The sequence below is a fragment of the Rhyacophila brunnea genome, unplaced genomic scaffold (assembly GCF_057557595.1).
Source record: "Rhyacophila brunnea isolate RB1 unplaced genomic scaffold, BYU_Rbru_1.0 scaffold_19, whole genome shotgun sequence".
NCBI lineage: Eukaryota > Metazoa > Arthropoda > Insecta > Trichoptera > Rhyacophilidae > Rhyacophila > Rhyacophila brunnea.
In genome coordinates, this window is record NW_028232848.1 from 8,846,617 (window position 1) to 8,862,966 (window position 16,350).

The 16,350-nt window shown below is 34.2% G+C and overlaps 1 protein-coding gene across 7 annotated transcripts in view; it reads left to right on the plus strand.

The window, feature by feature from the left end:
• The first annotated feature begins 3,143 nt into the window (after window positions 1–3,143).
• EndoA (SH3 domain containing GRB2 like, endophilin-A) overlaps window positions 3,144–16,350 on the plus strand; it is a 234,634-nt gene continuing 221,427 nt past the window's right edge. For 4 of the 7 annotated variants that reach the window (XM_085946079.1, XM_085946073.1, XM_085946076.1 and 1 more), the window contains exon 1: window positions 3,147–3,311. The gene's annotated coding sequence lies outside the window, so the exon portion shown is untranslated. Of the gene's footprint in view, window positions 3,312–16,350 lie in introns of all 7 variants that reach the window. The other 3 variants (XM_085946078.1, XM_085946074.1, XM_085946077.1) reach the window with 1 other exon arrangement.

The following is a 16,350-nucleotide window of genomic DNA, read 5'->3' on the forward strand; positions in this document are numbered from 1 at the left end:
TATTGATAAAGACAAGACATTTTTATAATTACATCATTTTTCATTTAACAATATGATTGCTGGTGGGGCGAAGTTGTAGGCAAATTTATTAAAGTAAGTTATTTGTATTAAAAGTTTTCAATATACTAACCTAGGCATATCGCACCCCCAGTAAAATACTGTAGTAAGTCAAAAATTGGCATTTTGCAGGAGAGCCATTTCAAGTTGAATGTAAAAATTATTACTCATTTTTATGGAAAAACATGATCTATTTTCAACTGTATTCATCATTTTTCTCTAAAACATATACAAACGGAGATATTTGAATATTTCTGAGTTACGACTGTATTTTATTAGGATATTTGACAATTTCATGGTAAAATTTGAATCAACTCAATACTTTCTATGTAAATTTCCCTACCATCACTCTAATAATTTCAACTAATTTGTTGGGCACTGTAAAGGAAGGTTTTCAAAATATTAAGTTATGGTACAATCTTTAAAGATTTATTGAAAAAAAAGAAAAATACAATTATTAGTTCAAAACAACAAAAAAATACTTAATTATTTAATTTAATGGGAAAATAAATTTTTACAAACGATTTTTAATTTTTAAACATCACTTGGAAGAGAAGCAAAAAATCATAATAAAATTCACGATGTTTAGCGGTGCAGAGGAAAGCAAATCCTTCTTTTTAATTGTCGTTATTTTTGGCCACTCTTGATATGCTTTGGATATATTGAGACCATCCATTGGTAACGGTTTGCCTTTTTGCTGTTGTCGAACATTCAATTTCCTACATTCTTCATGATAACTGGTTTTAAAAAAAATAATGTATGGATAGTCTCTGTCTACTTTTATAACTTTAATCTTCTGCCACAAAACTTTTTCTCCATTTTCATCCGTGTTGTAATTTTTACCGATTTCATCTGCTAGTTTTTTCATGTTGAGAAAATTATTTGTCGTCATGGGTTTAACTATGTATGGTTGTCCTGTTTTCTTACTTGTTTGTACAATGGTAATCATTTGGCTGGGCACAAATATTGGTCCACTTTTTAGAGCCCTGGTTTTCTGCTGCTCAATTGTAGAATGGACGATATCGCCTTCATTTTGTTTATGCCCGGTGACCAAAAACTTATGAGAGATCGTTGTATTTTTTGTGAATTCCCGGTGGCATATAAATACATTGCAGCAATGTATTTATTTTTATTCTGCCCGGCACAATTGTCACTGTAAAAAATAAAATGCTCATTGTGGTGATATTTTTTACATGCATTGTAATCGAGTACACAGCTACCAATTTTATTGGATCCTCATGCAGCTTGACTCTCGTCCCACATGTATCAGTTCGCAATATTATCAGTGATATTATAGACTGTACGATTGTACATTGCCAAACTTTCGTTTATAATAGAAAGTTGACACATTTCCGCAAGGAAGCGGTAAAACAGCCTGCAAATCATATACAGCTACATCAATGACGCTATTTTGGCCATTAGTTCGGGACTCTGCTACGTCTTTGATCTTTTCATCCCTCTTTTTTCCAGGTTGATGTGTCTCATATTTTTCTTGAAGTTGTTTTTTTCATCTGGTGGTGAAGAATTATTGTATAGGTCGCATTCAACGCACAAATCTTTTTTTAGGCTTAAAGAAGCCAATATTAAATTTGTCATTAAATATAGATGCGTATGATAGTGTTCTTTTCCAAATGGCATATTGCTGTCAGCTTGTTGTTTTTTGTATAACCGATACATTTCAGCAATTGTTAATTTACCATCTAAATACAATTTGGACGTCTGTGCACGCAAATAATGTTACTCGATCACTGGGAAAGACTTAATGTGAGCTCTTATATCATTTTTTTAAACATCACTAATTTTTTTGTGATTTTTGTGATCTCTTTGTTCTGGAATTGGCGTTCCGGAAAGAAGATCTCTTGTTTTCCATGCAGTGGAGCAGTACCTTTCACTCACCCCAAATGTGTTGATAAAGTATTTTTTGCATACTTCTTGTATTTTACTTCCATTTAATTGTTGATAACAAAAATTGTTGCCTCTGCTGCTTCCATTTTTTTTTGTTTGAATACTTTGGAACAATAATATCCATGCAATTAGTGAGAAAATTACGCTGTATCTCAAGATTTTCCTGTAGTAACAGAGTTACAACAGTATTTTTTTGAAAAGTATTGTTTTAGTTTTTTAGAAAGCTTCTTGTAAAATAATGTCGTAACTTAGTTACAACACTATTTTATTATCTATTCAACAGTTTTCGGAAAGTAATGTACTGTATTAAGTGCTTTCTCTCCGACACTATTTGAGTTTGAGATACGATAGTATTTTATTAAAATAGCAAAAAAAAATACGAATCCAACCACATCCATAACTCGAAAACGCCCATTTCAGACTTACGACAGTATTTTACTGGGGGTGCGATATAGGTACCTGCCTAGGTCATTACTACCTATGTCATTTCATAATAATCCAGCGATCTCTGGATATCTTTCAAAATATCCTACATGCAAATATCCTACAATAAATGACGTGAGAAAAGGAATCAATGTTTTTAAATATTTTTTTCTTGATTGGACTTACTAGTAAATATAGGTTGCTCTTTGTATAATTTCAATATAATAATAATTATTGATGTAGAAAATAATAAAAGTAGGTATCTACCTACCTACAATACACAACTAACCATACAGTAGAGTGGATTGGAACTTTCAATTTTAAAATATTATGACGAAGTTGTACATTCATAACAATCATAACAGAAGCAACGTAATTTTATGTAAATTTATTTCTTGAAGTCATGTTATAGAAAATGGACTCATAATATTGCTTAACAATAAATTATTAGATTACAAAGAGATTGGACTAGATTGAAAGAAAATACCTAGCAAATTGTTGTTTTTACTTCTTGGTCTTGAATAAATATTTTTACGCTAGCAATATTTATTTATGTCAAAACCTGACGAACAGTAGAATTTTATATCACCAAAAACCACCTAAATGTTTTTTAAATGTCACATGAAAAAATAACTGATTTTACGTAAATAATATTTTAGCAGAAAATGTAAGATTAATAATTAAAATAAAATTATTGATGATAAAATAAATAAAATTATAAATTAAATAATACAAATTATTTTTAGACAAGTGGCAACATTGAATATCGTTGCTTCTCGCTGGTCGTGTGTGCGGTAGTTCGTCGGTCAAAAAATTGTGTGAAAAAGTGTATTATAAATTGAATAAAAGCAGGATATCAAAGTGACACAGGACGACGACTTTCTACAGTGCTCTGAAGTCAATCGTGGAATTGAAATTACTCTAAGGTAAGTGTCAACATTTTCAAATTTGATAACGTTTGTGTCCTTGAAGTTTTGACAACTAATTAAAGCCATATAAAGTTGGATCGATTTTGAATATTGTCAAGTATTTATTGGAAAATAAACACAAACCTGTTTAATAAACGGTCATTTTTAGTGGTGTATCAAATCCAAACAATGATGTATTGTTTAGATTAAATTGGTTAAACGTCGGTTTCTTATAAATATTCTTTGTAAATGTGAAAGCTACGTGAGAAAGAATACGTGTTTTCAAGATTCCTTTTTCGGTATCGTCCGGAGAATTTTCAATGAAATGTATAATAATTCATGCGTCAAACCCCCGGATTATTAACATTCTAGAAATGACGCCATAATAAAAGTAACAATTGTGAATTTCTATTCTGTTTACATAATGCTTCTTACTGAAGTTACATACAAATTCATTCAAAATTTAAGAGGTTTTTTTCTATTTTCGAAATGCTTATCCTCTCGGTCTCAATAGAACCTAGAGAATCTCACGAACGATTGTGGAATGTTATTATAATATTATATTCTAGAATCAATATAATGACAACTGCGGTATGTAAGGATTTATTAAAAAGTGTTTTCATTGGTTTGGCACTCTTGTCAATGGGGTAAAATATCAACATAACCAGCCTAAATAGTTAGCACAGATTCACTCGGAGCAATTCCATAAACAAGGTGGTTATCTACAATAATTTATTGTTTGCACAGTTAACGCGTCTTACTTAGTTCCAGATGCATCTCATTAGAATCTCCAATTGATCTTTTTTTTATCCAATTGGAGATTTTAATGGGTTTCATTTGGAATCAAATAAAACGTGTGAACTGTGTTACTCAACGACATTTGACAGCTCGCGGTTTGCCATGTTCCCGTAATTTTATTGCTCCATAATAACATGGATAACACTCGGAGCAAGTCTATAAACAAGGTGTTTATCTAAAATAATTATTAGCACAGTTAACACGTCACACTTAATTCCAAATGCATCCCATTAGAATCAAGTAAGACGTTTTAACTGTGTTCCTCAACGACATTTGACAGCTCGCGTTTAACACGGTCATGGGCGGTCTTGTTAAAATATAATATCTAATGCTTGACAGTTAACTTCCCGGGATAATTAACTTCCTGAATACGACATAATATCATGTGTTATCATTTTTTTATGAATTTGGAGTTAAAAGTGCCTACAAAATGTACAGTAAACCTTTTTTAGGTACTCATTGCACCCATCCTCAAACTATGTATTATTTTATTGTGCAAAGAGCCTACTGCGCGATGGAAAATTAGAATCCCCGTGATTGTGATGCAATATAAATCAAGTTAGGTACATGACGACAAACAGCATGTGGGCTTGCTTTCTCATGGTTAATGTGAAAATGTCTTTCAAGTGCTTAAACTGGTAGGTATATAAAATAAAAGTAGGAATGGTTAATGCTTCTCCTTCAAAACGGAAATAAAATCATGTTATAGGTATTTATTACAAAATGAATTTACACGCTATGTACACTTTCACGACTCTTATGAGTTTATGATGCGATCGACGTGTTTGATTATATGATGCATGTTATACCTAGGGAATCCAATCCCGAGCCAAAATTTTGATCCCGGGATTACAATTTGACGATCCCGGGATTGGCGTTTTTTTCGAAAGTTAATAGTTTTTTTATTTATATAAATAGCATTGATAAAATCTGTCAAATATGTCTAGTATAATTTATACTATTTAAGACATTATTTAATGTTAATATTGTGTATGTTCAATCTTGGAAATAGATGTGTTTAATAATTATTGAGTAAATGATATTGTAATATAGATTATAATGTGAAAGTAAAACAGTTTTTTTTATTTATTTAAGAAAAGTACAAGTGCCTGCTTGCACGTCCGTGGCACTGGCGGTTAGACGCCGTTCGCGTGCCAGAACGTCAGTGATGAATGAATGAAATGAATGAAATGAACGAATTTATTATTTTTCTAACGTTCTTACGATTGTGTATGACAACAAAAAAATGGTTATTTATTATCCGTGAGCATCTGGCGATTTCCCCTGTGGCGTGTGCAGGTACATACACTTCACTAACATGTTTATGTACACATACTGATTGATTGTGATTGATAAAAAATCAATCCCGAAGGTTTCGGGATTATGTTTACTAATCCCGTGATTCATAGGTATCGCGAAAATTGTCCGGGATCCCGGGATTGGATTCCCTAGTTATACCTATAGAGCAGCGTTTCCCAACCTTTTTTGGCTCGCGTACCACTTTGTAGTACATCACGCTTAATTGTACCACTTCGTAAAAATGATTGTATTTCGAGAAATTTGTTATTCTATTTGCATTATAAATTTTATAGACATTTGAACTTTACATATTACAATGTTTTTTTTTTTAATAAAAAGTGTCGAAGCTCATTTCTTGTCGAAATTCTAAACCAGGACATTTAAAGAAGTTTTTTTTAACGACTATTTTTTATTAAAAAAACATACATAGAATTAAATTGAATTATTTGTATAAAAAAAAATCTTCTGATAAAAACGAGACAATTCACTCTTTCATTTTTACAAATTTAAAGCAACGCCGCAGGCAAATTTTTTGTTTTAAATGTAATAATATTAATGAAATTGTATTTAAAAATATTTTTATTACCGAAATTTTCTATTTATTATCGAAAATAATAGTTATTAAAGTGTTGTTTAAGTGTTGCTTAACATTGTTATCAAGTTATAAGTTTAACGTTATAAGCAAGACAAATTTAATGAGATCCTTGTGCTTGTTTCGAAGAACATAATTTTTTGAAATTTGGTTCAAAAGATGTGAGATATACCCTTAAATCTACACCTGCGTCCGATTTGTTTCGATACTTACTTATTTTAAAAAAAAACATATGAAGAAAAAGCTCTTTCTACTAATTCCGTACTAGTGAACGGTAATAAGAATTTGAGAGCTTTTTCAGAAAGTTCTTCATATTCTTTATCGATGTTTAACCAAAAATTAATTAGATTCTTTCGACAAACTGTACTGTAAATTATTAATTAAAATTATGAATTATAGAAGAAATACAATAGTTTAAATGTTATTTTTATGACTGATTTTTTTTTACTTTTTATGTCCGCCATTACTGATTATTTTTCGCGTACCATCAACTATCCACTCGCGTACCACCGGTGGTACGCGTACCACAGGTTTGGAACCGCTGCTATAGAGCTTTGATTTAAACTCTTCACTGCCTATGTCGTTGCGTCAAAGATTGGTTACGGGCAGACCGCGATTCAGCATTTCAGTAGCACTGGTTTAGTATGTAGGTAATATGAATTTATATACTTACCAATAACATTTGTTTTACATTTCGCTGCATTTTCTTGATTCATAATTTAGTTTAGACATAGTTTTATTGATTTCCTAATCCCACAAATGTCAGAAGATTGCGTATGTACCTAATGGTATTTTTCTTGATATTAATATACTTATTTTTTATATATTAATACTTAATTGCGTTATTATTTTGTGTACCTATATTATTATGGATATGTACGTGTTTTATTTCAATTTGAAAACCAGAAATGTAGATGTTCATTTTTCTTTCAAAATATTATGTACTTATACTTGTTGGATTGGTGACGTCCCGTGGGGGTAGGCAGGTCATGCATTGCTCAGGGAGGAACGAATGCCATCATTAAGTACAATTTTTGAAATCAATGGCAATTTTCCGTAAAGCAGACGGTGCGGTCGCTTCTTTAGCAAGTACCGGCATCATAGTTTGAAAAAAAATGTAGGGGGCCTCCAAACTTATCAGCGCAACCTCTACTTACTTAAGACTACCGCTGTTTGAGAGTAGGTTTGATGGATATGTTCTAATCCTCAGTAGACGATGACATGTGTACGCCAATTGAAGACACAAATGGATGAAGGAGTAAAATCAAAGTTTTGAGTAAATTGAGGTCAAAGTTTTTTTGATGTATTATTTTTCAGTTGAGGATAATTTAACTAGTAATGTATTTAAGTGTAACTAAGGATCACACAATTTTACTGACGTCAGAAATAGTTTGTTGAAATCTTCAAATATGTAATTTCTTTATAAAAACGTGTACATGACACCTACATCCACTAGAGAAAATAACAAAATAAAATTGAAAAAAAAGTAACATAGTACCTTCATCCCTTACCGTAATGCCAGACCAATGATTATTTTAAGATGTTTGATACATCCATATGAAAGATGGGTACATAACACCTTCATCCACTTGTGTCTTCAATTGTTTCAAGATTTTTGTTGCGGTTTCCCATTTAAGATTGCATACAATTTGAGACAAATAATGAAAGGGCATTCTAAGTTTGGCTAAGGGCAGGGCTTAATCAAATTTTAAGAATCATCCGCAATTTATATTCTTATTACAATAAAAACAAATAATTAAGTGTGACTGACAAAGTTTAGTATGCAGTATTTATGTCGGATCTCCACAGCCTACTTCCACTATTCGCCACTGATGGATAGGTACCAACATTAGAAGTCAGCTGAGTGAAAAAAAATATCGAGAATCGCTTAGTTATAAATTCAATTCACCAGATGTTCGGTGTCCAATTATCGGAAGTTTAGTTATCTAATCAACCATTCTGATGGTATGCGTAGGGCTGTCATAACGAAAGAAAAAGTGTCAATACATGGCTTCGGCATTGTATCGATACGATAGAAAGTATTGATACTCGCAAGTACCGGTATATGATGTTTGTCCGCGAGAGATTTATTTATGAAATAATTACAAGATAAAAAGAACTTTTTATATACGGCGTTTTTTTAAATTTTCTGTTGAAACATATAAACTTGACTTGACTAGCTTAAACGATCATAGAATACTGAAATGTCATATTGACTTTTCATTTTGATTTCCATAGTAACGCTCTTCTTGGTCGTGCACTCATGGCTGAGGATCGTGACCACATTTAAATTTCGCCATCCTTTGAGCGACCAAGACTTTCCATCCTTCTCGGTCTTCCGCTTCTCTCAGGACAGAATGGATGGTGCCCCCAGTCAGTTCTTTCCTCTTTCACTTGGTCGCTCCATCGCGCAGACGCTCTTCCTCTGCTTCGCCTTCCCTGGAGGCTACCCAAAACTACCAGTATCTCCAGGTTGTCCGGTCCGCGCCTGACAATATGTCCAAAAAACTGCCGAATTCTTGGGTAGACATATCGTTGAGAGCCGTTCCTTTATCTTCACGCACGTATATATTAATAATTTAGTTGCTAGGACAGTCCGCACAGTCCGCTTAGCAACCAATAATGATGTCGAAATAACTTTTCATACAAAACAGAATTAACTGAAAGTGAATTCAATTCTACTTAAAGATGGCTAAAAGTATTTAAAAAATGCATTGGCATCGTGTTTTGATATATTCTAAAAGTTTCAAAAGTCTAGCTAGTCGGGAAGTTAGTTAAAAATCGATTGCAAGATTTGTACCGGACAAAGAACCACCGGACAAATAAGAATACGAGCTAAGAAAAACGTTGTAAAATGTCGCAAAATTAGTATCGCGAATGTATCACGCTGTGCTTCGCGAGCAGGTATTTGTAATATTTACATGTATTCAGCGGCGCAGGTAAAAACATATCTCATTTCTATGTCCTCTTTTTTTCATTAATTGTCGCTTTTAAGCAGTGCATGACCTGTCTGCTTTTAAGGGACGTCCCTGATTATAATACAATACGCAAACGCTAGTTTTTAGGTCGGAATTTTTTCTCTCTTGAAGTCTAAAGAAAGTCAGGCCATGATCCGACATCAAGTGGTTTTGCTTTATGTGTACCCAAGTGGCTGAGTGTTCCAGCCGCATTGCTACAAACAGCTGTTTGTTCCGAGAGTGAATTCGTTCGATTCAAACAGACGAAGTGAGAGATATTATATTATATTTTTATTAGGAAATCAGTGTTGCTACCGGAAAAAATATTCATATATTCGAATAAAAACTCTGTTAAATAAATTTTCGTTACTGCATAATAATACGATGCTAACTCGAGGTCAGTTGTTAAATGGAAGTATTTTCTGATCAGACCGTGAGACCTATCTATGAAATTGGAGAATTTAAACATGACAATGGATAGTAAGTAGATATCTTTGTTATTATCCACTCGATTTTGTGTTTAAAAAAATAATATTTGCGATAGTTTACGCTCCGATTAATTAAATAAAAAATTGTTGTGCATGGGCGTACATTCTATTTTATTCACTGTTCAGTCAGAGAGCGACTTACAGCTGACTTCAGTGAAAGCAAAATGTATTCACAAATAAATGGTCATTTAGATCTGTGTTTCTCAAACAAATACACAGCCCGACTCGAAAAATAAATAAAAACAGTGTGAGTTCAACAAACGTCCTTCTGGTATCTGGACGAATATGGGGGAATCGCTGGAGTGGAGAGGGACATTGTAGTAAGTATCAGAATGAATATTTATATTGAGTTAGATTATTATTTATACACATTTAGTACATAGTTAGTAAATAATAATATTATATTACATACGATCCGCAAAATGCAATGATAATTTGCGACGAAGTGTATTGAAATAATAAATAAAATAAAGTACATTAAGTAGGTATAGCGTAGCACAAAGCACAACCCGTGTATGACGGAAGAGTATCAAGATATTATAATTAATAGAGTTCATTAAAAGCCTTAAATGGAGATGGGCTGGACACATAGCTCGAAGAAGAGACAATCGTTGGACAAATTTGGTCATTCGGTGGTATCCAGAGGTACAAATCGTACACAAGGTAGACCTAGAGGCCGTTGGATCGATGAAATGATAAAGTTCTGCGGAAGTACGTGGCAACGCAACGCACAGGACCGAGAGAAGTGGAAGCAGCTTGAAGAGGCCTTCGTCCAGCAGTGGATAGATTCAGGCTGGTGATATTATAAACATTCTTTATATTATACATACATCATAATTGAAAACGTCTCAAAGACCCCTCCCCCACCACACTCGGAAAACACCTCCACACCAGAGAAATATACCTGTAACCATTAAGAAAAATCTTTTCTGAAAAAAATACGACGCTCAGCTGGTTTTGACCCGTGCCCACTAGATTCACGCCATTGTGCTGTATCAATTAAGCTACGTACGTCACATCTAATTGCGTCGAAATTAACTAGTAGTTTTTTTACACCTCTGAGTGCGTGGTTTTGATACAATTTAAATTCCAAGTAGAACGACATTGCACACATTTTGCCCATGGCGCAAGCTCACCGTGAACTTACATGCGCGAATGTTTCCGGTACACAGCTCATGGTGACCTGTGAACCTGTGATACGGCGAATTGCATATGTACAATTTTCTGGACACGATGTATAACTTAAATGGATATTTATATATGACTGCTTTACAGCTGTACCTAAATGCGCTTCATGTGGCGAAGAATTTTATCAGATTGCAGCATTCCCACGCTTTAGTTAGGCACTAACTGCACACAGATGTGTCTCGCAAAACTGTGCGCATAGGAAGTTCGCAAATGCATTTTGCTAATTGTGTTATATGCATTACTTTAAACATAGCTATTAGCCGCCATCTTTGGCAAAGTATATTTGTGTTTGGTTATGACGTATCTACGTGTGTCATACATAAGCAAATATGTTGAAAATAAACCTTCTTCTATAGAGATGGAGATAAAGCACCTATGGTCTACTGCTTAATTAAGTTAGCTACAAGTGTCAGCATTGCAGGTTCATTTGCAGATAACTTCACACTACTGCTATGATATTCCACTATCCAGTGATGGCGAACATTTGGCACGCGTGCCAATAGTGACACGCGAATGTTTTGGTGTATAATATTAAAAATAATGACGACATAGCATGCGTATTTTCTTTGATTTTTAATAATAACCAATCGATGCGCAAACGGAAACGACGAAAATCGTATTGTATAAAAAATAGCAGGCAGATAGTTACTCTTCAAGAATAAGCAATACGTTTGATTTAAATTGCATAATATGTCGGTCCTTAGGTTTTATGTGTTACACATAATATTATCGCACTGACCTCATCAGGTGGAGGGGGAAGCCGCGCCGATAATCTCTGATTTTGATCATTTTACAATGCTTGTGACCTCTGCAACTAGAGAATGCCTTATCTTTACAATTGGTGTGTAAAGAACCAAACTAAATAAAATAATACGGAAATACTGAAGAACTCAATTATAAGCAAAATGCTCGGCACGTCACAGTCAAAAAAATATTTGGGAAATTTTGGCACGCGTACGTAAAAAGGTTCGCCAACCCTGCACTGTACCTACTATCAGATTTATCCAATTAGTTACACACATGACTATATGTGCGGATTTGCCAAAATTAGCCTTGGATGGGATTGGATCGTGTTTGACTTTAATTTGACATTTATTTTCATGTATCTCGCATAGTGTCTCAATGTGTTAATTTAAATATAAAATTGAGCTAAACACGCGTACCGTTAATATAAATAATTTATATGCAATTATTGCAAGACGCTATGTTAAACTTCGGTTGATAATTACTTTTAGGCTTCGGCCACATATGCAGGTGCTTCGGTAGTCCTGAGCTAGATGCTATGGTTGTCTACTAAAAACACTACTGCCACATTGCAGGCTACTTGCTTAGGTACAAATTCATTTGACATTTGGGAGCGCTCAAGTCAACAACGATGTCACTCTCAAAACTAACCAGAAAGCTACTTTTCTAAGTAAACTGAGTAAAGTGAGAGCACGGAGAATTTAGGTTTAAAGTCTCAAATTCGAACTTGTTGGATGCATTCATCCATTGCCCACTGAAGAAGGAAGCCGATACATTACACGACTGGTCCTTCTTTTCGTTCCTGTCTGTGGATGACCTGTCATTGTCTATAGAGTGCTCATACTGCCGCGTCTGTCGTGTTCACTTGTCGGAGTATTCTTAGTTTCAGATTATTTTAACGTATCTTGGAGACCTTGGAGTTCATTTGATTTAGTGGTTATGTGTTATTAATTATTGGAAGTGACGATCAGAGTACGTAAACTTCTTCTGTGTATAATAATATCATAATACACTAGGACGTTTGTCAATGTGACAGTCGATTCTAAACGACAATAACTAATAACTTATTTATACTCTTCAGTCATTATAGAATACCAAACTCTGCTTGCAAGTACGTTATGAACAAATGGTATGGCAGTGGACCATTCGTTGCTTGTGCAAAAAGTTATGCTCAGGCTTTATAAATCTAAAGATGGCGGTGATTCATCCCATGCGTCATTATTCATAACCTCAAAATATACGGTGTTTGACGTTTGTCATAACATGAAGAAACGTCCGCCATATTGCAAAATTCATAGACAATGGCAAAATCACTAGGTGACACAATACGAATAACCAACACGTTTGTTCGCAGGGAAACTCATGAGGTGACTCATAATCACGTAGCGAGGCGCGAAGCGTGCAGTGTGGCCATTGCGATCACTGACATTATTAATGGACAACGCACTCAATACAGTAGCTAGCAAGTAAATTCGCGCATAGCGACATTAGCACATGTATAGGTAGACGTCATGTGACAAATTCCATTATGTGATATCACGCATCGGGAATTTATAGCAATATCACCTTTATTGTAATGGCGGTAGCACAGTGTTTCTAGTGTCAATGTTAATTTGTGCGAACGATATTGATATTAAAATATGAATTGTGCCATTCGGCAGACCGACAAAAAGCATCGGGAATTTATAGCAATATCACCTATATTGTAATGGCGTTAGAACAGATTATGCCATTCGTCAGACTATACACAGAATAGTGTGCGTTAGTTCACTGGGATATGTCACCTAGCACGTAGCCACCAAGCAAGGCACCCGCCTATGTGGCCGAAGCCTTACATATTACAACGTTTTTATTAGGTCGTATTCTTATTTGTCCGGTACAAATCTTACAATCGATTTTTAACTAACTTCCCGACTAGCTAGACATTTGAAACTTTTAGAATATATCAGAACACGATGCCAATGCATTTTTTTTTAAAAATAATTTTAGCCATTTTTAAGTAGAATTAAATTCATTTTCAGTTATTTCTGTTTTGTATGTAAAGTTATTTCGTAATCCAATCCACTATTATTGGTTGCTAGGGTCTTAACAACTAAATTATTAATATATACGTGCGTTACTATGGAAATCAATATGAGTGTCAAAATGACATTTCAGTATTATTTCTATCAATTACAATTTTTTTTGAACGTTTAAGTTAGTAAAGTCAAGTTTATATGATTTAACAGAAAATTTAAAAACGTATATAAAAAGTTCTTTTTATCTTGTAATTATTTATAATATGTGCTTCTTGTGTCAGATTATTAGTGACCATGTTTTTTTCTCTCACTTGATATTCTCTTATTGAGTTACACTGTTACAGCATTGTTTCTCTTCAAGGTTTTGAATACAATTACAATTGCAGCAATTAAATTCAATAATAATTCCCGCAAATGAGAAAAATAATCAAAGATCCGGAGTTGTTTGTTGGTTGCCGTGTTTTGATGTTATTTTTATGTTGCGTGCCGCTCGCTGTCATTGGTTTATTTGCGGTGGCCGAGTGCACCAAAAATAAGCGCTCCATTCACCACAGGCGAGCGTGTCACCGTATCTTTAGGAGAAGGAGCATATGAGTACATATGTAGCATATTATATCGTCGTTATTTTGTAAAAAGGGCGAATCAACCATTTTGGCGAAATCGAGATTTTAATGAAAAAACAATAAATGTACCTCACTAGCTTTGTTGTGTAAAAACGGCGAATTTGTATCTCCACAGGAAAGTACCTAAAAACGATAATCGTAAGGGCGAATATTTACTTAGTATTACGAATAAAAAGCGAATGTGACATATTAGGCCTTTTAAAATATCATATATTAATGCCTATTATGAGGACAGTATTATTTCTAAGCTTTATTATAATATTATAAACTTGTTAGGCATTTATAATCATCCACAGGTAATTAACAAATAAATGTGAAAAGTTAAAAATCCTCCTGTAAAATAACATTTTAGAAGACACCTTAACAAACCGGCGTGTGAGTGCCACAGAGAAGCTCTTACAAAGATAGTAATATGAGTATAAAATGGAAAGTAAGCGTAGAATTCACTGCCGTAAAGTTACACTAGCAGTGTTTTGCCGTATATGAGATGAGTCAACTAGTCTAGGTAGCAGTGGCAAAGGGTGGAGGTAGGCTGTTAAGATCCGCCATAAATAGTGCACATTAAACTTTGATAGTCACACGTATTTGTTTTCTTCGAACTAAGACTACAAATTGCAGATAATATGGCTTGGTTGACGCAACGAAAATAAATAAGTATGACTGAAAAAGTGTGCATTATTTTTATCGGATCATCGGACCGTAACGTATCTAAACTATTATGGTTTGGTTAGGCAGGGTTTAATTGGATTTTAATAACTAACCCGTACCATCTGTAAATTTGTAATTTTAGTTCATTGAAAACAAATGAAGGGTACATGGCAAAAACAGGTTTGGTCATCGCATTTTTTTCATTTTTGAGATTTAAATACTAAATTGTTTAATAGGAGAAGTGCTCAAGAATGGTATTATTAAAACTACCAAAGTCGATTTCATTGCTTCATAAATGAAGGGAGAAGAAAGTGTAGTCAAGGCAAAAATCAGCTCATTGTGTATGAAACTGCACAAACACGTAGGATATTATGCATTTATTACCTTTTTCACTGATAAATAAATTATTTTACTTCATGTTAAACATATTTTCCAACCAATATCAATTTCATTCTTCTTTTTGCTCTCCTGCACAGTTATCATTTTGTCGATGAGCCTGTTTGTACCCTTAAAATACGGTTCACTGACAAAGTTTAGTGTGCAATGTATATATCGGATCCTAACAGTTTACCTATACCCTTCGCCACTAGTACATATATTATTTACTCAAAAAAAATACCACCTGTATGAACAAAAACAAGATTTTATGTACGAGTATCACTATACAATATTAAAAAAATTAACACTGCCGTTCATCTCACGTTGATTGCACTATGTTTACTGAGATGTCTGCTTGCAATAGCTATTATGGTGGCATCTTGTGGTGTAATATTTATTTTTATTTTTGACTTCTATAATAATCTACACCGGGTATGTAGAGACACTGAGACCAACGGCACAGCTGTATATTATTTTTTGTTCGCTAGTATGTCTGTACATTTATTTACCTCGCGGGGGGTTACGCATTTCGCTATCAAAATGAAGGCCTCTGGGAAGTATTTTTTCTGATGGGTGTGTTTCTGAGGTGTTCACGAACTATGCATGTTCAATAAAGGATGTTTTTTTATATTCATAAATCTTGTGAATTATTCGTTGATTTAACTTACTTAAGCTACATACCGTTTAGGTCCATGGCCAACTGCACAACCGTTCTCCAAGAATCTCTATCCCGACCTCACTCCGTCTCCAATCGGTCAAACTCTGCCTTTCTGCATTCCTATATGACGGCAGAGCAAGTCAAGATTTTTTTTATTTTCTAAAATTCTTTAAGCACTAAGGTGCATGGTTGCTACATCAGTCCCGTGCAGCATTGCTTCGGAACAAGGAAGTGTGGCACTAAAATCTTTTCATTCTGACACGTTTATAGCGTCATGGAAGGCGGCCGTGCACGAACCGCGGCTGCATATACATGGCGGGTGGAGATGGGGAAACTCAAATCATTGACGTTATACGCCCATCTCCTCCGAAGGAGCCTACAGCTTGTTCCTTCATAAATTTCAGACAGCTCTACATCCAATGCATCTAACAACGTGTCTGGTCCATCCGGGTCTTCGTGCTCTCAAGAAAATAACCATATTAGGCTTAAATTGTTCAATTCTTCGGAGAATTTTGTTTTCAATTACTTAGGCTCCAGGTTTCACACCTATACAGAGCGATTTGATTCGCGGTCACGTTGTACACCCGGAATTTTGTCTGTGAGAGTGAAAAGATAATGTTAAGTCAAGCAAGATGCCAAGATCTTGAGCTACTAGTAATGCTGCCG